The 22,070-nt window shown below is 47.9% G+C and overlaps 5 non-coding genes across 5 annotated transcripts; 2 read left to right on the top strand and 3 right to left on the bottom strand.

Moving 5' to 3' along the window:
• Positions 1–1,902: 1,902 nt before the first annotated feature.
• On the bottom strand, positions 1,903–1,973 carry TRNAG-GCC (transfer RNA glycine (anticodon GCC)). Its single transcript has one exon. It is a non-coding gene; the product is annotated as a tRNA-Gly (tRNA).
• Positions 1,974–2,101: 128 nt separating this feature from the next.
• On the top strand, positions 2,102–2,174 carry TRNAK-CUU (transfer RNA lysine (anticodon CUU)). The gene has a single exon. It is a non-coding gene; the product is annotated as a tRNA-Lys (tRNA).
• Positions 2,175–2,963: 789 nt separating this feature from the next.
• On the bottom strand, positions 2,964–3,034 carry TRNAG-GCC (transfer RNA glycine (anticodon GCC)). Its single transcript has one exon. It is a non-coding gene; the product is annotated as a tRNA-Gly (tRNA).
• A 126-nt stretch (positions 3,035–3,160) lies between these two features.
• On the top strand, positions 3,161–3,233 carry TRNAK-CUU (transfer RNA lysine (anticodon CUU)). Its single transcript has one exon. It is a non-coding gene; the product is annotated as a tRNA-Lys (tRNA).
• Positions 3,234–4,012: 779 nt separating this feature from the next.
• On the bottom strand, positions 4,013–4,083 carry TRNAG-GCC (transfer RNA glycine (anticodon GCC)). The gene has a single exon. It is a non-coding gene; the product is annotated as a tRNA-Gly (tRNA).
• Positions 4,084–22,070: the final 17,987 nt, after the last annotated feature.

The following is a 22,070-nucleotide window of genomic DNA, read 5'->3' as shown; positions in this document are numbered from 1 at the left end:
TATAAGGCTCCATACAGAATACTGGCCCCCATATAACGCTCCATACAGGATACTGGTCCCCTTATAAAGCTCCATACAGGATACTGGCCCCCATATAACGCTCCATACAGGATACTGGTCCCCTTATAACGCTCCATACAGGATACTGGTCCCCTTATAAAACTCCATACAGGATACTGGCCCCCATATAACGCTCCATACAGGATACCGGTCCCCTTATAACGCTCCATACAGGATACCGGTTCCCTTATAACGCTCCATACAGGATACTGGCCCCCATATAATGCTGCATGCAGGCTGCTACCCCCCACATAATGCCCCATACAGGCTGTCCCCCCCTTATAATGCTCCATGCAGGCTGTTACCCCCCACATAATGCCCCATACAGGCCCCCCCCCCTTTTAATGCTCCATGCAGGCTGTTAACCCCCACATAATGCCCCATACAGGCTGCCCCCCCTTTATAATGCCCCATGCAGGCTGTTCCCCACCTTATAATGCCCCATGCAGGATGCCCCCCCCCTCTTTATAATGCCCCATGCAGGATGTCCCCCCCTCTCTTTATAATGCCCCATGCAGGATGCCCCCCCCTTCTCTTTATACTGCCCCATGCAGGATGCCCCCCCCCCTTCTCTTTATACTGCCCCATGCCTCCATACATTAAAAAAAAAAAATCAAATACTCACCTCCCTTCTGCTACCTGCTGCCCGCTGCTCGGGTCCGAACTCCAGCGTTGTCGGCGTCTTCCCGCTCAGCGCTCCCTGTGACGGCTCAGGGGAGGGCGCGGTGTAAAGACGTCACCTGAGACGTCACAGGGAGCACAGAGCAGGAAGACAGCTGATCTGCGGAGGCACGGGGAGAGGTAAGTATCGGGCAGCCGGGGCCCTGAGCAAGCGGCGGAGAAGGGCGGGCGCTGACACCGCTCTCCTCCGCCCATAGCCCAGCGGGGTGCGCGACCGCCAGTGGGCCCCTCTGCCTGCTCAGGGCCCCGGCATTTGCCCGGGTGCGCCGGGTGCTGACGCCGGCCCTGGGATGACCCACTACGTGTGGTTCCCTGGAAAAATTCCTCTGAAGATTCCATCAAGCTTCCTCTTTGGATCTTCCGTGCCACAGTTTTTGTTGCGCTGATGACACTTGTGACAATACTAGAGAACTTGGCTTTAAAGCGCACCTGTCAGCAGGATTGTGCTTAGTAAACCACATACACTGACCGGTGGGCGCCATTACACTGAGTAAAATGATAGCTTTGTTGATGAAATCCGTCCAGAGGTTCTTTTATAATCTTTAGTTTCAGTTTTGCCATAATGAGATACTCATGCTCTGGGGTGGGACTTTAGGGAGGTGCTGTAGCTGGTGCTCTCATTATGTATGCCTATCTCTGACAGGTCACTGTGCTTTCAGTCGCCGGCCTAATATTTTAAATATTGCCTTTGTAATTTCTCTGCCAATTTGAAATTTACATCCCCAAAATGGCCGCAAAGGCCCGCGCATGCGCAGTAGCATCTTTCGGTTGCCGAAAGATGTTACTGCACACGCGCGGTTGCCATTTTGCTAAAGGAAAAAGAAACTTGCCTGCAGCAATATGGCACCCAGCAACCGAAAGATGCTACTGCGCATGCGCGGGCCCCGGCGGCCATTTTGGGGGATGTAAATTTCAAATTGACAGAGAAATTACAAAGGCAATATTCACTGTCAACCCAGATAACCCCTTGCGAACTGCCCCCTTCTGCTTGCTACAAAACATGACAAACTGCATAGCCCCGCAGGATAAAGGGCAGGGAAGGCCCAAAAGGATGGGAAGCGAAAGAAAAGCAGCAAGTGCCCAATGTTTTCGCAAGTGTCTGCAAAGTCAATGAGGGAAGAGATGCGCTGCAATGGTCAGCAAATGAGAGAAGAGCTGTGCTGCATTGGCTGGGAATCAAACCCAGGCCTCCCACGTGGCAGGCGAGAATTCTACCACTGAACCACCAATGCTTGGATGAGTCCTTTATGGCAGTGGTGCCTGCCAGAACAAGGTTCCAGGATCAGACGGCCACCATCGCCCGACCTGACCAAATGAAGCTCTTGTGGTGCGGTGCGGTGCGGTGCGGTGCATGTCTGCAGCCCAGCTAGCTCAGTTGGTAGAGCATGAGACTCTTAATTTCAGGGTCGTGGGTTCGAGCCCCATGTTGGGCGGTTGCTTATTGCTGCCTTTTACTACTTATGCTAACCACTGTCAACCCAGATAACCCCTTACGAACTGCCCCCTTCTGCTTGCTACAAAACACGACAAACAGCATAGCCCCGCAGGATAAAGGGCAGGGAAGGCCCAAAAGAATGGGAAGCGAAAGAAAAGCAGCAAGTGCCCATTGTTTTCGCAAGTGTCTGCAAAGTCAATTAGGGAAGAGATGCGCTGCAATGGTCAGCAAATGAGAAAAAGAGCTGTGCTGCATTGGGCAGGAATCAAACCCAGGCCTCCCACATTGAAGGCGAGAATTCTACCACTGAACAACCAATGCTTGGATGAGTCCTTTATGTCAGTGGTGCCTGCCAGATCCAGGTCCCAGGATCAGACGGCCACTACCGCCCGACCTGACCAAATGAAGCTCTTGTGGTGCGGTGTGTTGCGTTGTGTTGCGTTGTGTTGCGTGTGTGTCTGCAGCCCGGCTAGCTCAGTCGGTAGAGCATGAAACTCTTAATCTCAGGGTTGTGTGTTTGAGCCCCATGTTGGGCGGTTGCTTATTGCTGCCTTTTACTACTTATGCTAACCACTGTCAACCCATATAACCCCTTAAGAACTGCCCCCTTCTGCTTGCTACAAAACATGACAAACAGCATAGCCCCACAGGATAAAGGGCAGGGAAGGCCCAAAAGGATGGGAAGCGAAAGAAAAGCAGCAAGTGCCCAATGTTTTTGCAAGTGTCTGCAAAGTCAATGAGGGAAGAGATGCGCTGCAATGGTCAGCAAATGAGAAAAGAGCTGTGCTGCATTGGCTGGGAATCAAACCCAGGCCTCCCGCGTGGCAGGCGAGAATTCTACCACTGAACCACCAATGCTTGGATGAGTCCTTTATGTCAGTGGTGCCTGCCAGAACAAGGTTCCAGGATCAAACGGCCACCATCGCCCGACCTGACTAAATGAAGCTCTTGTGGTGCGGTGCGGGGTGGTGGTGCATGTCTGCAGCCCGGCTAGCTCAGTCGGTAGAGCATGAGACTCTTAATCTCAGGGTTGTGGGTTTGAGCCCCATGTTGGGCAGTTGCTTATTGCTGCCTTTTACTACTTATGCTAACCACTGTCAACCCAGATAACCCCTTACGAACTGCCCCCTTCTGCTTGCTACAAAACACGACAAACAGCATAGCCCCGCAGGATAAAGGGCAGGGAAGGCCCAAAAGAATGGGAAGCGAAAGAAAAGCAGCAAGTGCCCATTGTTTTCGCAAGTGTCTGCAAAGTCAATGAGGGAAGAGATGCGCTGCAATGGTCAGCAAATGAGAAAAAGAGCTGTGCTGCATTGGGCAGGAATCAAACCCAGGCCTCCCACATTGAAGGCGAGAATTCTACCACTGAACAACCAATGCTTGGATGAGTCCTTTATGTCAGTGGTGCCTGCCAGATCCAGGTCCCAGGATCAGACGGCCACCACCACCCGACCTGACTAAATGAAGCTCTTGCGGTGCGGTGCGTTGCGTTGCGTTGCGTGTGTGTCTGCAGCCCGGCTAGCTCAGTCGGTAGAGCATGAAACTCTTAATCTCAGGGTTGTGCGTTCGAGCCCCATGTTGGGCGGTTGCTTATTGCTGCCTTTTACTACTTATGCTAACCACTGTCAACCCATATAACCCCTTAAGAACTGCCCCCTTCTGCTTGCTACAAAACATGACAAACAGCATAGCCCCACAGGATAAAGGGCAGGGAAGGCCCAAAAGGATGGGAAGCAAAAGAAAAGCAGCAAGTGCCCAATGTTTTCGCAAGTGTCTGCAAAGTCAATGAGGGAAGAGATGCGCTGCAATGGTCAGCAAATGAGAAAAGAGCTGTGCTGCATTGGCTGGGAATCGAACACAGGCCTCACGCTAGGCAGGTGAGAATTCTACCACTGAACCACCAATGCTTGCATGAGTCCTTTATGTCAGTGGTGCCTGCCAGAACAAGGTTCCAGGATCAGACGGCCACCATCGCCCGACCTGACCACATGAAGCTCTTGCGGTGTGTGTGTGTGTGTGTGTGTGTGTGTGTGTGTGTGTGTGTGTGTGTGTGTGTGTGTGTGTGTGTGTGTGTGTGTGTATGTGTATGTGTATGTGTTTGTGTGTATATGTATGGATGTGTGTGTGTGTGTATGTATGTGTGTGTGTGTGTGTATATGTGTGTGTGTGTATGTATGTGTGCGTGTGTGTGTGTATGTGTTTGTATGTATGTGTGTGTGTATGTGTGTGTGTATGTATGTGTGTGTGTATGTGTGTGTATGTATGTGTGTGTGTATGTATGTATGTGTGTGTGTATGTATGTGTGTGTGTGTGTGTGTGTGTGTGTGTGTATGTGTGTGTGCGTGTGTGTGTGTGTGTGTATGTACAGTACAGACCAAAAGTTTGGACACACCTTCTCATTTAAAGATTTTTCTGTATTTTCATGACTATGAAAATTGTAAATTCACCCTGAAGGCATCAAAACTATGAATTAACACATGTGGAATTATATACTTAACAAAAAAAGGGTGAAACAATGGAAAATATGTCTTCAAGAGAATGCCAAGAGTGTGCAAAGCAGCCATCAAAGCAAAAGGTGGCTACTTTGAAGAACCTAGAATATAAGACATATTTTCAGTTGTTTCACACTTTTTTGTCAAGTATATGATTCCACATGTGTCAGTTCATAGTTTTGTTGCCTTCAGTGTGAATGTACAATTTTCATAGTCATGAAAATACAGAAAAATCTTTAAATGAGAAGGTGTGTCCAAACTTTTGGTCTGTACTGTATGTGTGTGTGTATGTGTGTGTGTATGTATGTGTGTGTGTATGTGTGTGTGTGTATGTGTGCGTGTATATGTGTATGTATGTATGTGTATGTGTGTGTGTGTATGTGTGTGTGTGTGTGTGTGTATGTGTGTGTGTAATGTATTGTAGTGTAGTGTAGTGTAGTGTGAGTGTAGTGTAGTGTAGTGTGAGTGTAGTGTAGTGTAGTGTAATGTAGTGTAGTGTAGTGTAGTGTGAGTGTATTAATATAGTCATCTACCTCCTTCTCTGGCGCTGGATCCTGAAGAATGTGGCAGTAGATCAGTATAGTAACACACACCACACTACATACACATATAAGCAGCTTTAGTATAAAGAATCCTCATGGGGGGGCTTCTTTAAGTGAGATGGAGGTATGGCATGAGACCACTTGTCTCTGCCGAATGTCTGCGCAGGGCCTGTGCGGCTAGCAGTTTTACTGGCCCATTGTGATTGGCCCCTTAGCAGGTTTATTGCATGTATCCGGCAGTTTGTCATATTAGTAAGTCTTTAAAACCTTTCAGAAATTACAGTACATAGTTGGGGTTTGTTCACACTGAGTTTTTGATGAGTCTTTGGAGCAGAAACGGAGTGGAAACTCACCTCAAAAATGTAAAACTTCTCAAAAACTTGGAGGTTCAGTTTCTGCTTTGAAAGCGTCAAAAAGACTCCTTGTACTCACAGCCTTAGTATGATTGAGAAAAAGACATGTCCATCAAGTTCTATGGAGTGATTGGTAAGGGGTGTAGATCCATCCATAATGTCTGATCCAATGCTTTACTACAGCCTAAAGCTGGAAAATCTGGGTTATGTTAATAAAAAATAAACCTTAGAAAAAAAGTTTTCTGCCCTTTTCTTTCTGGTGTCCTGCATGTGGTTTTCTTCTGTAGAATACACTAGATGTGCGAGTATACAAGTATTCCATGTTACCTCTGTGAAGATACTGAGCATTCACATCACTTTGTAGAAAGCACCATGTCCATGTACCTGAACATCGCTGGTTGTACGGGGATCAGTGCCAAAAAAGGGGAAAAAAGGGCCCGATTTGTAATGTGTTTTTAAGTCACTTTTCTTTTGATGTCTTTTAGTATTCCTACATATTTTTGCGCCTGATTCTTATAAATTGTGCGTGTCGTTTCATGAATTTGGGTCGATTTAGCACAAGTCTCATATGTTCGACTGCAATGTCGCCAAAAAAAACGGAGTAAAAATGACAGGCGTCTATAGAATAATTTGGGGTGGGGGCCTAGTACATTTCTGCAGAAGGGTCTAGGCTATTTTTGCTGTCACTTGAGAGCTTGAGGAAGGTGAGTGGTTTTTGCTCCTTTCATGTGGTGTTGGTGCAGTGTGTCGGCCATTGTTGCTGTGGTTTTGTGCTTGTGGGGCGGCGTGGCCTGGAGTCATGGGGACTCGGTCTGGCAGCATGGGTGCTGTGAGGCACCGGGCCGCCCGCCCTGCTGGTGCATTGTCGCTGCGGCGGTGGGTGGCGCACGGCTCCGCTCCCGTTCAGGCAGGAAATGTTAGGACCCTCTATGAGGTTTGGCGTGACGTGGCAGTGGGCTTCATACAGTCTGATCATTACATCAAATGGATGAGTTTTTGGAGGTGCGCTCCATGCTCCTTTTTTTTACATTTCTGTAAAGACTTTGTAACATTTTAAATAAACCCAGGCGAAGACATAAAATAGACTTTACAAAAGGGGCAAATTAAAACCGTATAAGGCCGAAATGAGAAACAGCCAAAAACACAGAAAACCACACAAAAATGTGCAAATGAAAACATGGATTGGGCCCAAAGTTTATTATTATAGAGGGATTGATACCTTTAGTTATAAAAAGGGACTTAAAATGGGAGTCGCATCACAGCTCAATACAACCTACTTTATATTTCAGCAAATACATTAATGTAATTATAGCGGAGCATGGTATGGATGGTGTATATAAACATGCAGACAAGATGGCGGTATATTATCATACCTATAGCGGTGCATGGTATGGATGGTGTATATAAACATGCAGACAAGATGGCGGTATATTATCGTACCTATAGCGGTGCATAGTATGGATGGTGTATATAAACATGCAGACAAGATGGCGGTATATTATCATACCTATAGCGGTGCATGGTATGGATGGTGTATATGAACATGCAGACAAGATGGCGGTATATTATCGTACCTATAGCAGTGCATGGTATGGATGGTGTATATAAACATGCAGACAACATGGCGGTATATTATCGTACCTATAGCGGTGTATGGTATGGATGGTGTATATGAACATGCAGACAAGATGGCGGTATATTATCGTACCTATAGCGGTGCATAGTATGAATGGTGTATATAAACATGCAGACAAGATGGCGGTATATTATCATACCTATAGCGGTGCATAGTATGGATGGTGTATATAAACATGCAGACAACATGGCGGTATATTATCATACCTATAGTGGTGCATAGTATGGATGGTGTATATAAACATGCAGACAACATGGCGGTATATTATTATACCTATAGCGGTGCATAGTATGGATGGTGTATATGAACATGCAGACAAGATGGCGGTATATTATCGTACCTATAGCGGTGCATGGTATGGATGGTGTATATAAACATGCAGACAAGATGGCGATATATTATCGTACCTATAGCGGTGCGTGGTATGGATGGTGTATATAAACATGCAGACAAGATGGCGGTATATTATCATACCTATAGCGGTGCATAGTATGGATGGTGTATATGAACATGCAGACAACATGGCGGTATATTATCGTACCTATAGCGGTGCATGGTATGGATGGTGTATATAAACATGCAGACAACATGGCGGTATATTATTATACCTATAGCGGTGCATAGTATGGATGGTGTATATAAACATGCAGACAAGATGGCGGTATATTATTATACCTATAGCGGTGCATGATATGGATGGTGTATATAAACATGTGTGACACCCCAGGGGTCTGGTTGCCACAGTGATAGAGATATTACGTCTGAGAGCAGGTGGGAGGTCCTTTGGTCAGGGATCCTGTGCATGCCACACCTCCTGCCCAGTCTTGGGAGGGGAAGGACTTCCCCTATATAAACCCGGGGCTGAGGCAGAGTTAGTGAGAAAGAAGACAGAACAAGAGTAGAGAAGAGAAGCAGCATAGCAAGAAACATCAGGAGCTCTGTGGGGAGCAGTGTTACAACGAGTCAGGGGCTGGCAGCTACAGAGCTCGCCCTGACTGAGAAGATTTCTTACCGGACCCGGAGTCCGAGGCTGTGGGGACTAACTCCTACCCAGCAGCAGAAACCGTCCGGCCGAGGATTTCAGGTCCTCTGGCCCAGAAGCCCGAAGGCACGGTCACATGCGTGGGACCAGCACCGCCATCGTGGAGCGGAAGCCATTAGAAGGCCCCGAGTCACCGGCCATACGGGTGAGCACCACACGGTACACTCAGGGACGTGGGCTACTTATTCCCGCCTCTAGCAAGGTAGCCAGAAGAGTACAGTTAGTTGGGAAGGCCTACAACTCCGCCTGGCCAGGGGAGATCCCATCTGCTCAAGGACTGACCAGGCCCCTATCACTAGCAAGTACTCCGGGAGGGTCTATCTTTGTCACCAGTAAAGACCCTGAACTACACCGCACCGTCTCTGAGTGGTTCCTGCTACCCCCATTATCCACGTCGGCTGCCCTGAGGCCATACCCCTCCCGTTGGGGCTTATACCATCCACGCTGCACCATCCTTCCACCGGCCTCAGCGGTCTGCCCTGCAGCGGCAGCTCCATAGCTGCATTCAACGGGTGGCGTAGTCACCAACCATCTACTGCTAGTACATCGCCGCTCAGTTTGACTCCCTGGGCGCGGACCGGGTCGCCGCCACGAGACTACAACCCTCAAGAGATCCGGCTCCGGGTAAGCTCCCGCGTGCGCAACGCAGCGCGACACAGGCCCAGGGGCGCGTCAACTTTGGCGTAGTCGGCAGGATTTCGTGCCCGCAACCACCGGGTACTGCGTGCCTGAAAAGCAAAGACTGTTCAAACTTACCAGTGGTGAAGATTCCCGCTATCCGTGGAGGTTTCCCGCCATCCGGCGCCATCTTCTACCTTCTTCCCGCCATCCGCGAAGTTTTCCCGCCATCCGCCGCCATCTTCGACCTTCTTCCCGCCATCCGTGGAGTTTTCCCGCCATTGGACGCCATCTTGAGGACGCCGCGCGGGAAGCAGAGGGGCGTGGACTCCGAAAGCGCGCGAGAACTGAAGCCCCGCCTCACGTTCGGACGTTGCGTAAGGTCCTGGAAGGAGCCCAGCAGACGCCGACGTCACCGGAGCGCGACGGAAGGTCCTCAACCCTGACGATCCACTGCGGAGCCGCGGCCTACGGAACAGGATCATCGCAAGGTAGGCCACGGTCCACTAGGGGGGAGGAAGATGTCGGATACGGAGGAGAGCTTCACTGCCTCAACCCCCGCCAGCGCCACCGCTGCTGCAGTTATGCCCTTCACCATGCCCTATATCCCGGGAGCAGCTTGGCTACCCCAGTACTCAGGGGAGTCACATACCCTGCATGACTTTAGAGAAAAGCTGGATAGCCTCTTCCAGGTGTACCCCCTCACAGAAGAGCAAAAAGTGAGCATCCTGGTGGCCCAACTAACCGGGGCAGCCAAAAGGGAAGTAAAATCCTGGCCACCTGGGAGGAAGACTGTCGCAGGGATACTAACCCGGCTGAAGGACACCTTTGATACCCGCACCTCAGCCGAGATTAAGCTTAGATTCTACGGGTGCAAGCAGCGAGCGCATGAGAGTATAAGGGACTATGCACTAAACCTACAAGAGGCCCTGAGGGCCATAAAGCAGACCGACCCTGATGGGGTGGGAAACGAGGACAGGCTGTTGACTGAACAATTTATAGAGGGTTTATATTGCAATGCCCACCGAACCCAGTTGCGGGCAATGGCCTTACAGGATCCCCATCTGGACTTTGCACAGTTCAAGGACAGAGCCATCCGGGTGCTCCGAGAACCGGCACCGGGTGGCGTTGTGACCCACAGGCGCCCAGCTATCACTTACCACCAGGAGGCGGCGCCCTTGTCGGCAGGGCCTGTGGGAGCTGATGCGCAGGCTTTGGACAATGACCCGGCTCCAGACCTACGCCATCAGGTCCAAGAGCTAGCTAAGAGCGTTGCTGCGCTAACCCGAACTGTGCAGTCTTTACAGGTTTCCACCCCAGGGAAGATCCAGCTGGCATCCGGACCGGAGGACATCCCGTGGCGTCGACCAAGGAGGACCCCACCGGCCAGAGGAAGACCCAGTGACCGATACAGCGAGGACGGACGACCCATCTGCCGCCGCTGCAATCAACCCGGACATATGGAAAGGTACTGTTCTTTAAACGGGCACAACCTGGGGTAGAGGGCCAACCCCCAGGAAAAAGATCACCAGGCCCATCGAACTGGCGCGACAGATATGTGGGAGGACGTCCAGTCTTGCCTGTGGTACTGGATGGCATTCCCATGAGTGCCCTACTGGACACCGGGTCACAGGTCACCACTATCCCGTACGTGCTCTTTAAGCAGTACTGGAATGACTCGGATATTACCCGCTACCCTGACGACGACTTGAGTATCATCGCCAGCAATGGCCAGCCCGTGCCACAGATCGGATTTAAAGAGGTGACCATCAAAATCGGTAGAGTCGAACTGGCAGCACAGGGACTGATCATTGTAGACATTGACAAACATGAGAGCCACCCCAAAATAACTCTAGGAACTAATGTAATTGAGAATTGTCTTGCAGAGGTGATTTTCCTTCTACAGCAGGTTGCCAAGAACGCCAGCTCCAGCGAGCAGCGAGTGCTCCAGAAAGAGATCCGGGCACTGATGCGACGGCAACAGGTGGAACTCTCCGGCGGTGAGATTGGTAGCGTAAGAATGTGTGACCCTTTCCCTATTGCCATGCCCCCAAAAAGCGAAATGATGATTTGGTGCCGGGCAGCTATTGGTCTGAGAGGTAGAGATTACCAGGCAATGGTAGAACCAGTTTACTCAGACAGTAGGCCCACCATTTTGACAGCACGGGGGGTGGTCAATGTACGCCATGGGAGGGTGCCCGTTCGCATAATCAATATCGGGGAGAGGGAAGTGTACCTGCCCCGGTATGCCACGCTAGCAAAATTATATACCATCAACCAAAACTCTATACAGTCTGTGGAACCCTTGCCTCCATCTCACCCTGAGGAAGGTAACGGCTCTAAGAAAGTAATGGAGGATTGGTGTCAGCAACTACACTTGGGAACTGACTCCACTCCCTCCCACCAGAAACAGGGAGTCTACCGGGTGGTTCAAGAGTATGAGAGAGTGTTTAGTAAACACCCGTTAGACTTCGGGCGAGTCAAGGGGGTAGAACACCGCATCCCCACGGGAGATCATCCTCCCATAAAAGAGAGGTATCGACCCGTACCCCCTGCACATTACCAACACGCCAAGGGGATGCTTAGAGACATGAAGGAGGCTGGGGTAATCCGGGATAGCTGTAGCCCCTGGGCAGCCCCGCTAGTTTTAGTCAAAAAGAAAGACAACACCATGAGGATGTGTGTAGATTACCGGAAAATCAACCGTATCACACACAAGGATGCGTACCCCTTACCAAGGATAGAGGAGTCATTGGCTGCTTTAAGATCTGCTAACTTCTTCTCTACCTTGGATCTCACTAGCGGGTACTGGCAGGTTCCTGTAGCAGAGGCGGACCGGGAGAAGACCGCATTCACCACCCCGATGGGACTTAGTGAGTTCACCTGCATGCCGTTCGGACTCTGCAACGCCTCAGGAACCTTCCAACGATTAATGGAGTGCTGTCTGGGCCACAGAAACTTCGAGACGGTCCTGTTGTACCTGGACGATGTCATCGTATACTCCAAAACTTATGAGGACCACCTGAAACACCTGGCGGAGGTGTTCGAAGCTCTGGCGAGTTACGGCCTAAAGGTGAAACCCTCCAAGTGTCACCTCCTGAAACCAAAGGTGCAGTACCTGGGACACGTGGTGAGCGCTGACGGAGTGGCTCCCGACCCCGATAAGATCACCGCAATTAAGGGATGGCCAAGCCCCTCCAGCGTAAAAGAAGTGCGGCAGTTCCTCGGGTTGGTAGGCTACTACCGAAGGTTTATTCCCGGTTTCACCAAAAAGGCAGCGCCTATGCAGGACCTCCTGATAGGCCAGTCCCGGAAGGCCAAGAACCAGAAGCCGCCCTTCAAATGGGAAGAGCTAGAAGAAGAGTCCTTCCGCCAGCTGAAGATGGCCCTCACGGGGGATGAAATCTTGGCGTACCCGGATTATAGCCAGCCCTTCATCCTCTACACCGACGCCAGTAACATCGGGCTAGGAGCCGTACTGTCCCAGATCCAGCAGGGGAAAGAACGAGTAATCGCCTACGCCAGCCGAAAACTGCGACCCACCGAAAGGAACCCCGAGAATTATAGCTCATTTAAGCTAGAGTTCCTGGCCGTGGTATGGGCAGTCACTGAGCGCTTTAAGCATTACCTTGCTTCTTCCCGGTTCACCGTGTACACGGATAACAACCCGTTGACACACCTGGACACGGCAAGACTCGGTGCCCTGGAGCAGAGGTGGATGGCCCGTCTGTCCAACTACGAGTTCATAATCAAATACCGGGCAGGGCGCTCCAGTACTAACGCGGACGCCCTGTCCAGGATGCCCAACCTGCCGGACGAAGGAGAAGATCCGGAGGGACTGGAAGAAATTGAACTCCCTGCGTTCCACCGTCATGGGACTATCCAGTATTCCCACCGGGTAAGGAGTAAGCAGGCTGCTACGTAGAACCCCTTACCTCACTACAACTGGGCGGAAACGCAAGACAGCGACCCTGCCGTCCGACTGGTGAAGGAGATGCTGACTCGGCCGGAGGCTCGCCTTGAACCAGACGCTCCGGAGGAAGCCAAACAACTATGGGCAGAGAAGAGTCGACTGTTCCTTTACAAAGGGAAGTTGTGCCGCAGAATGGTTAACTCCCGGACGCATGAATTACTCTGGCAAGTAGTGGTGCCACGAAGAGACGCAGCCATGGTGATGGAGGCATACCACGACGGAGCTGGACACTTCGGGTGGAAGAAGCTGGAGTTCCTGCTGCGCGAGCGATTCCACTGGGTAGGCATGAGGGGAACCATTGAGAAGTGGTGCAGAGACTGTGGCCCGTGCAACCTGAGAAGGAAGGACCGCGCCAGCCAGAAGACTCCCCTGCAGTCCATCGTCACCCGGCAACCGTTGGAACTGGTAGCCTTGGATCATGTAAAACTGACCCCAAGCAGAAGTGGCTACGTCTACGCGTTAACCATCGTGGATCATTACTCCCGGTTTCTGGTTGTCGTCCCCGTCAAGGACTTAACGGCTCAAACAGCCGCTAGAGCCTTCCAGCAGCACTTTTGCCGTCCACACGGGTACCCGGACCAAGTGCTGACGGACCAGGGACCTGCCTTTGAAGCGGAGGTCTTCCAGGAATTCTGCAATCTGTATGGCTGCCGGAAGATAAGGACGACACCCTACCATCCGCAGACTAATGGACTTTGTGAAAAAATGAACCAGGTGGTAATGGATCTTCTAAAAACATTGCCCCTGGAAGAACGCAGTCTGTGGCCTGAAAAATTGCCCGATCTGGTGGACCTATACAACCACATCCCGGTAGGTTCCACCAACTGTACCCCGGCTTACCTAATGAGGGCAACACCTGGTAAGTTACCTGTTGACCTGGAAATGGGAGTCCTGACACCCGAGGACACTTCACCAGAAACAGACTGGGACACAGAGAGGCAGCAGCAGTACCGGAGAGTACAGGAGAGCGTGGAGCGAAGTCTCTGTCAGGCTAGGGAAAGACAAGAGAAAACTTACAACCAGTATGCTCTCGCTGTTCCCCTGGTACCCGGAGAGCAGGTCTTGAAGAGGAAGAGACTGCTCCACAAGTTGGACGACCAGTGGGAGAAGGACCCGTACACCGTACTGCCCTCAAGCCACGAAAACCCGAAGGTCTGTACCATCAGTAAAGACGGAGGGGAAACCACAGCCATTGTATCCCGGGACCACCTGAAGAAGTGTCCCGAACAACTGAGGAACCCTGAAGAGGAACAAGAAGACCATCGACCCGTAGAGGAAAGGGAAGATATGGTTAGTACCGTGCTCGGGGACTTCCCTCGGTCTTGGACTCAAGTCAATGGTGCAGTTGTGGTACCCGTACTCACCTTCCTCCAACCATCATCCCAAGAACCTACGGAGCAACCGGTAGAGCTGGAAGAACAGCCGGTCCAGGAGGCAGAAGACTCTACACAAGCAGACCCGGAAAATCAACCCTCTGCTTATAGTGAGCATGCCATACCCCTAGTGAGCCAGAGGGCCCATGGACAGCTGCCCAGTTTACCCTTGGCAGCTCCTACACCCTGTAGTTCAGGGCCAGACAGTCAGCTCCGTAGGTCCACTAGGGCCACTAGAGGCCAGCTACCCGCACGTTGGAGGATCTAAATGTTTAAGCTATCTTATAATGTTTACTTGTTTATAGTTGCTTGTGTATAATTTTGTGTTTCTAGTTCTTTTTAGGAGTCCTTGGTGGATTTACCGGGAATCCTTGTACATAGTTGGAGCGTAATCCAGGATGGACTAAAGACTGTTAAGGACTCGGGGCAGGACAGGCCCCTACCTGGTTACGTCTCCCTGTTTTGGTGAAATGGACACCTTGCTTTTCAAAACTGCACCCGGTTGCGGACACGCCGTAACCATCTTATGTGTTTTTCTTATTGTATTGTCATTGTTATACCTTGTTATGTTTTTCTAAAAAAAATATGTTTAGTCCCGGAGTACTAAATTTCACTAGGGGGGAATGTAACACCCCAGGGGTCTGGTTGCCACAGTGATAGAGATATTACGTCTGAGAGCAGGTGGGAGGTCCTTTGGTCAGGGATCCTGTGCATGCCACACCTCCTGCCCAGTCTTGGGAGGGGAAGGACTTCCCCTATATAAACCCGGGGCTGAGGCAGAGTTAGTGAGAAAGAAGACAGAACAAGAGTAGAGAAGAGAAGCAGCATAGCAAGAAACATCAGGAGCTCTGTGGGGAGCAGTGTTACAACGAGTCAGGGGCTGGCAGCTACAGAGCTCGCCCTGACTGAGAAGATTTCTTACCGGACCCGGAGTCCGAGGCTGTGGGGACTAACTCCTACCCAGCAGCAGAAACCGTCCGGCAGAGGATTTCAGGTCCTCTGGCCCAGAAGCCCGAAGGCACGGTCACACGCGTGGGACCAGCACCGCCATCGTGGAGCGGAAGCCATTAGAAGGCCCCGAGTCACCGGCCATACGGGTGAGCACCACACGGTACACTCAGGGACGTGGGCTACTTATTCCCGCCTCTAGCAAGGTAGCCAGAAGAGTACAGTTAGTTGGGAAGGCCTACAACTCCGCCTGGCCAGGGGAGATCCCATCTGCTCAAGGACTGACCAGGCCCCTATCACTAGCAAGTACTCCGGGAGGGTCTATCTTTGTCACCAGTAAAGACCCTGAACTACACCGCACCGTCTCTGAGTGGTTCCTGCTACCCCCATTATCCACGTCGGCTGCCCTGAGGCCATACCCCTCCCGTTGGGGGTTATACCATCCACGCTGCACCATCCTTCCACCGGCCTCAGCGGTCTGCCCTGCAGCGGCAGCTCCATAGCTGCATTCAACGGGTGGCGTAGTCACCAACCATCTACTGCTAGTACATCGCCGCTCAGTTTGACTCCCTGGGCGCGGACCGGGTCGCCGCCACGAGACTACAACCCTCAAGAGATCCGGCTCCGGGTAAGCTCCCGCGTGCGCAAAGCAGCGCGACACAGGCCCAGGGGCGCGTCACATGCAGAAAACATGGCGGTATATTATTATACCTATAGCGGTGCATAGTATGGATGGTGTATATGAACATGCAGACAACATGGCGGTATATTATTATACCTATAGCGGTGCATGGTATGGATGGTGTATATGAACATGCAGACAACATGGCGGTATATTATCGTACCTATAGTGGTGCATGGTATGGTATGGATGGTGTATATAAACATGCAGACAACATGGCGGTATATTATCATACCTATAGCGGTGCATGGTATGGTATGGTGTATATAAACATGCAGACAACATGGCGGTATATTATCATACCTATAGCGGTGCATAGTATGGATGGTGTATATAAACATTCAGACAACATGGCGGTATATTTTATACCTATAGCGGTGCATAGTATGGATGGTGTATATAAACATGCAGACAACATGGCGGTATATTATTATACCTATAGCGGTGCATAGTATGGATGGTGTATATGAACATGCAGACAACATGGCGGTATATTATTATACCTATAGCGGTGCATAGTATGGATGGTGTATATGAACATGCAGACAAGATGGCGGTATATTATCGTACCTATAGCGGTGCATGGTATGGATGGTGTATATGAAAATGCAGACAACATGGCGGTATATTATCGTACCTATAGCAGTGCATAGTATGGATGGTGTATATAAACATGCAGACAACATGGCGGTATATTATTATACCTATAGCGGTGCATAGTATGGATGGTGTATATGAACATGTAGACAATATGGCGGTATATTATTATACCTATAGCGGTGCATAGTATGAATGGTGTATATGAACATGCAGACAACATGGCGGTATATTATCGTACCTATAGTGGTGCATAGTATGGATGGTGTATATGAACATGCAGACAACATGGCGGTATATTATCGTACCTATAGCGGTGCATAGTATGGATGGTGTATATAAACATGCAGACAACATGGCGGTATATTATCGTACCTATAGTGGTGCATGGTATGGATGGTGTATATAAACATGCAGAGAACATGGCGGTATATTATCGTACCTATAGAGGTGCATGGTATGGTATGAATGGTGTATATAAACAAGCAGTGAAGATGGCGGTATATTATCGTACCTATAGCAGTGCATAGTATGGATGGTGTATATAAACATGCAGACAACATGGCGGTATATTATTATACCTATAGTGGTGCATAGTATGGATGGTGTATATGAACATGCAGACAAAATGGCGGTATATTATTATACCTATAGCGGTGCATAGTATGGATGGTGTATATGAACATGCAGACAACATGGCGGTATATTATCGTACCTATAGCGGTGCATAGTATGGATGGTGTATATGAACATGCAGACAACATGGCGGTATATTATCGTACCTATATTGGTGCATAGTATGGATGGTGTATATGAACATGCAGACAACATGGCGGTATATTATCGTACCTATAGCGGTGCATGGTATGGATGGTGTATATGAACATGCAGACAACATGGCGGTATATTATCGTACCTATAGTGGTGCATAGTATGGATGTTGTATATGAACATGCAGACAACATGGCAGTATATTATTATACCTATAGCGGTGCATAGTATGGATGGTGTATATGAACATGCAGACGACATGGCGGTATATTATCGTACCTATAGCGGTGCATAGTATGCATGGTGTATATGAACATGCAGACAACATGGCGGTATATTATTATACCTATAGCGGTGCATAGTATGGGTGGTGTATATGAACATGCAGACAACATGGCGGTATATTATCGTACCTATAGCGGTGCATAGTATGGATGGTGTATATGAACATGCAGACAACATGGCGGTATATTATCGTACCTATAGCGGTGCATAGAATGAATGGTGTATATGAACATGCAGACAACATGGCGGTATATTATCGTACCTATAGCGGTGCATAGTATAGATGGTGTATATAAACATGCAGACAAGATGGCAGTATATTATCATACCTATAGCGGTGCATAGTATGGATGGTGTATATAAACATGCAGACAACATAGCGGTATATTATCGTACCTATAGCGGTGCATGGTATGGATGGTGTATATGAACATGCAGACAACATGGCGGTATATTATCGTACCTATAGCGGTGCATAGTATGGATGGTGTATATGAACATGCAGACAAGATGGCGGTATATTATCGTACCTATAGCGGTGCATAGTATGGATGGTGTATATGAACATGCAGACAAGATGGCGGTATATTATCGTACCTATAGCAGTGCATGGTATGGATGGTGTATATGAACATGCAGACAACATGGTGGTATATTATTATACCTATAGTGGTGCATAGTATGGATGGTGTATATGAACATGCAGACAACATGGCGGTATATTATCGTACCTATAGCGGTGCATAGTAAGGATGGTGTATATGAACATGCAGACAACATGGCGGTATATTATCGTACCTATAGCGGTGCATAGTATGGATGGTGTATATGAACATGCAGACAACATGGCGGTATATTATCGTACCTATAGCGGTGCATAGTATGGATGGTGTATATGAACATGCAGACAACATGGCGGTATATTATTATACCTATAGCGGTGCATAGTATGGATGGTGTATATGAACATGCAGACAACATGGAGGTATATTATTATACCTATAGCGGTGCATAGTATGGATGGTGTATATAAACATGCAGACAACATGGAGGTATATTATTATACCTATAGCGGTGCATAGTATGGATGGTGTATATGAACATGCAGACAACATGGCGGTATATTATCGTACCTATAGCGATGCATGGTATGGATGGTGTATATGAACATGCAGACAACATGGCGGTATATTATTATACCTATAGCGGTGCATAGTATGGATGGTGTATATGAACATGCAGACAACATGGAGGTATATTATCGTACCTATAGCAGTGCATGGTATGGTATGGATGGTGTATATGAACATGCAGACAACATGGCGGTATATTATTATACCTATAGCGGTGCATAGTATGGATGGTGTATATGAACATGCAGACAACATGGCGGTATATTATTATACCTATAGCGGTGCATAGTATGGATGGTGTATATGAACATGCAGACAACATGGAGGTATATTATTATACCTATAGCGGTGCATAGTATGGATGGTGTATATAAACATGCAGACAACATGGAGGTATATTATTATACCTATAGCGGTGCATAGTATGGATGGTGTATATGAACATGCAGACAACATGGCGGTATATTATCGTACCTATAGCGATGCATGGTATGGATGGTGTATATGAACATGCAGACAACATGGCGGTATATTATTATACCTATAGCGGTGCATAGTATGGATGGTGTATATGAACATGCAGACAACATGGAGGTATATTATCGTACCTATAGCAGTGCATGGTATGGTATGGATGGTGTATATGAACATGCAGACAACATGGCGGTATATTATTATACCTATAGCGGTGCATAGTATGGATGGTGTATATGAACATGCAGACAACATGGCGGTATATTATTATACCTATAGCGGTGCATAGTATGGATGGTGTATATGAACATGCAGACAACATGGAGGTATATTATCGTACCTATAGTGGTGCATAGTATGGATGGTGTATATAAACATGCAGACAACATGGCGGTATATTATCGTACCTATAGCGGTGCATAGTATGGATGGTGTATATGAACATGCAGACAACATGGCGGTATATTATCGTACCTATAGTGGTGCATAGTATGGATGGTGTATATAAACATGCAGACAACATGGCGGTATATTATTATACCTATAGCACTGCATAGTATGGATGTTGTATATGAACATGCAGACAACATGGCGGTATATTATTATACCTATAGCGGTGCATAGTATGGATGGTGTATATAAACATGCAGACAACATGGCGGTATATTATCGTACCTATAGCGGTGCATGGTATGGATGGTGTATATAAACATGCAGACAACATGGCGGTATATTATCGTACCTATAGCGGTGCATAGTATGGATGGTGTATATAAACATGCAGACAACATGGCGGTATATTATCATACCTATAGCGGTGCATGGTATGGATGGTGTATATAAACATGCAGAAAACATGGCGGTATATTATCGTACCTATAGCGGTGCATAGTATGGATGGTGTATATAAACATGCAGACAACATGACTGTATATTATCGCACGTATAGTGGTGCATAGTATGGATGGTGTATATAAACATGCAGACAAGATGGCGGTATATTATCGTACCTATAGTGGTGCATGGTATGGATGGTGTATATAAACATGCAGACAAGATGGCAGTATATTATCGTACCTATAGCGGTGCATGGTATAGATGGTGTATATAAACATGCAGACAACATGGCGGTATATTATCGTACATATAGCGGTGCATGGTATGGATGGTGTATATAAACAAGCAGACAACATGGCGGTATATTATCGTACATATAGCGGTGCACGGTATGGTATGAATGGTGTATATAAACAAGCAGAGAAGATGGCGGTATATTATCGTACCTATAGCAGTGGATAGTATGGATGGTGTATATAAACATGCAGACAACATGGCGGTATATTATTATACCTATAGTGGTGCATAGTATGGATGGTGTATTTGAACATGCAGACAAAATGGCGGTATATTATTATACCTATAGCGGTGCATAGTATGGATGGTGTATATGAACATGCAGAGAACATGGCGGTATATTATCGTACCTATAGCGGTGTATAGTATGGATGGTGTATATGAACATGCAGACAACATGGCGGTATATTATTATACCTATAGCGGTGCATAGTATGGATGGTGTATATAAACATGCAGACAACATGGCGGTATATTATTATACCTATAGCGGTGCATAGTATGAATGGTGTATATGAACATGCAGACAACATGGCGGTATATTATTATACCTATAGCGGTGCATAGTATGGATGGTGTATATGAACATGCAGACAACATGGCGGTATATTATTATACCTATATCGGTGCATAGTATGGATGGTGTATATGAACATGCAGACAACATGGCGGTATATTATTATACCTATAGCGGTGCATAGTATGGATGGTGTATATGAACATGCAGACAACATGGCGGTATATTATCGTACCTATAGCGGTGCATAGTATGGATGGTGTATATGAACATGCAGACAACATGGCGGTATATTATCGTACCTATAGCGGGTGCATGATGTGGATGGTGTATATAAACATGCAGACAACATGGGGGTATATTATCGTACCTATAGCGGGTGCATGATGTGGATGGTGTATATAAACATGCAGACAACATGGGGGTATATTATCGTACCTATAGCGGTGCATAGTTTGGATGGTGTATATGAACATGCAGACAACATGGAGGTATATTATCGTACCTATAGTGGTGCATAGTATGGATGGTGTATATAAACATGCAGACAAGATGGCGGTATATTATTATACCTATAGCGGTGCATAGTATGGATGGTGTATATGAACATGCAGACAACATGGTGGTATATTATTATACCTATAGTGGTGCATAGTATGGATGGTGTATATGAACATGCAGACTACATGGCGGTATATTATCGTACCTATAGTGGTGCATAGTATGGATGGTGTATATAAACATGCAGACAACATGGAGGTATATTATTATACCTATAGCGGTGCATAGTATGGATGGTGTATATGAACATGCAGACAACATGGCGGTATATTATTATACCTATAGCGGTGCATAGTATGGATGGTGTATATGAACATGCAGACAACATGGAGGTATATTATCGTACCTATAGCAGTGCATGGTATGGTATGGATGGTGTATATGAACATGCAGACAACATGGCGGTATATTATTATACCTATAGCGGTGCATAGTATGGATGGTGTATATGAACATGCAGACAACATGGAGGTATATTATCGTACCTATAGTGGTGCATAGTATGGATGGTGTATATAAACATGCAGACAACATGGTGGTATATTATCGTACCTATATTGGTGCATAGTATGGATGGTGTATATGAACATGCAGACAACATGGCGGTATATTATTATACCTATAGTGGTGCATAGTATGGATGGTGTATATGAACATGCAGACAACATGGCGGTACATTATTATACCTATAGCGGTGCATAGTATGGATGGTGTATATGAACATGCAGACAACATGGCGGTATATTATTATACCTATAGCGGT

Source organism: Phyllobates terribilis, unplaced genomic scaffold, assembly GCF_046119375.1.
Source record: "Phyllobates terribilis strain yellow unplaced genomic scaffold, ASM4611937v1 Scaffold_265__1_contigs__length_2625494, whole genome shotgun sequence".
NCBI lineage: Eukaryota > Metazoa > Chordata > Amphibia > Anura > Dendrobatidae > Phyllobates > Phyllobates terribilis.
Note: the sequence above shows the minus strand (reverse complement) of the source record. Positions and strands in the feature narration are given on the sequence as shown.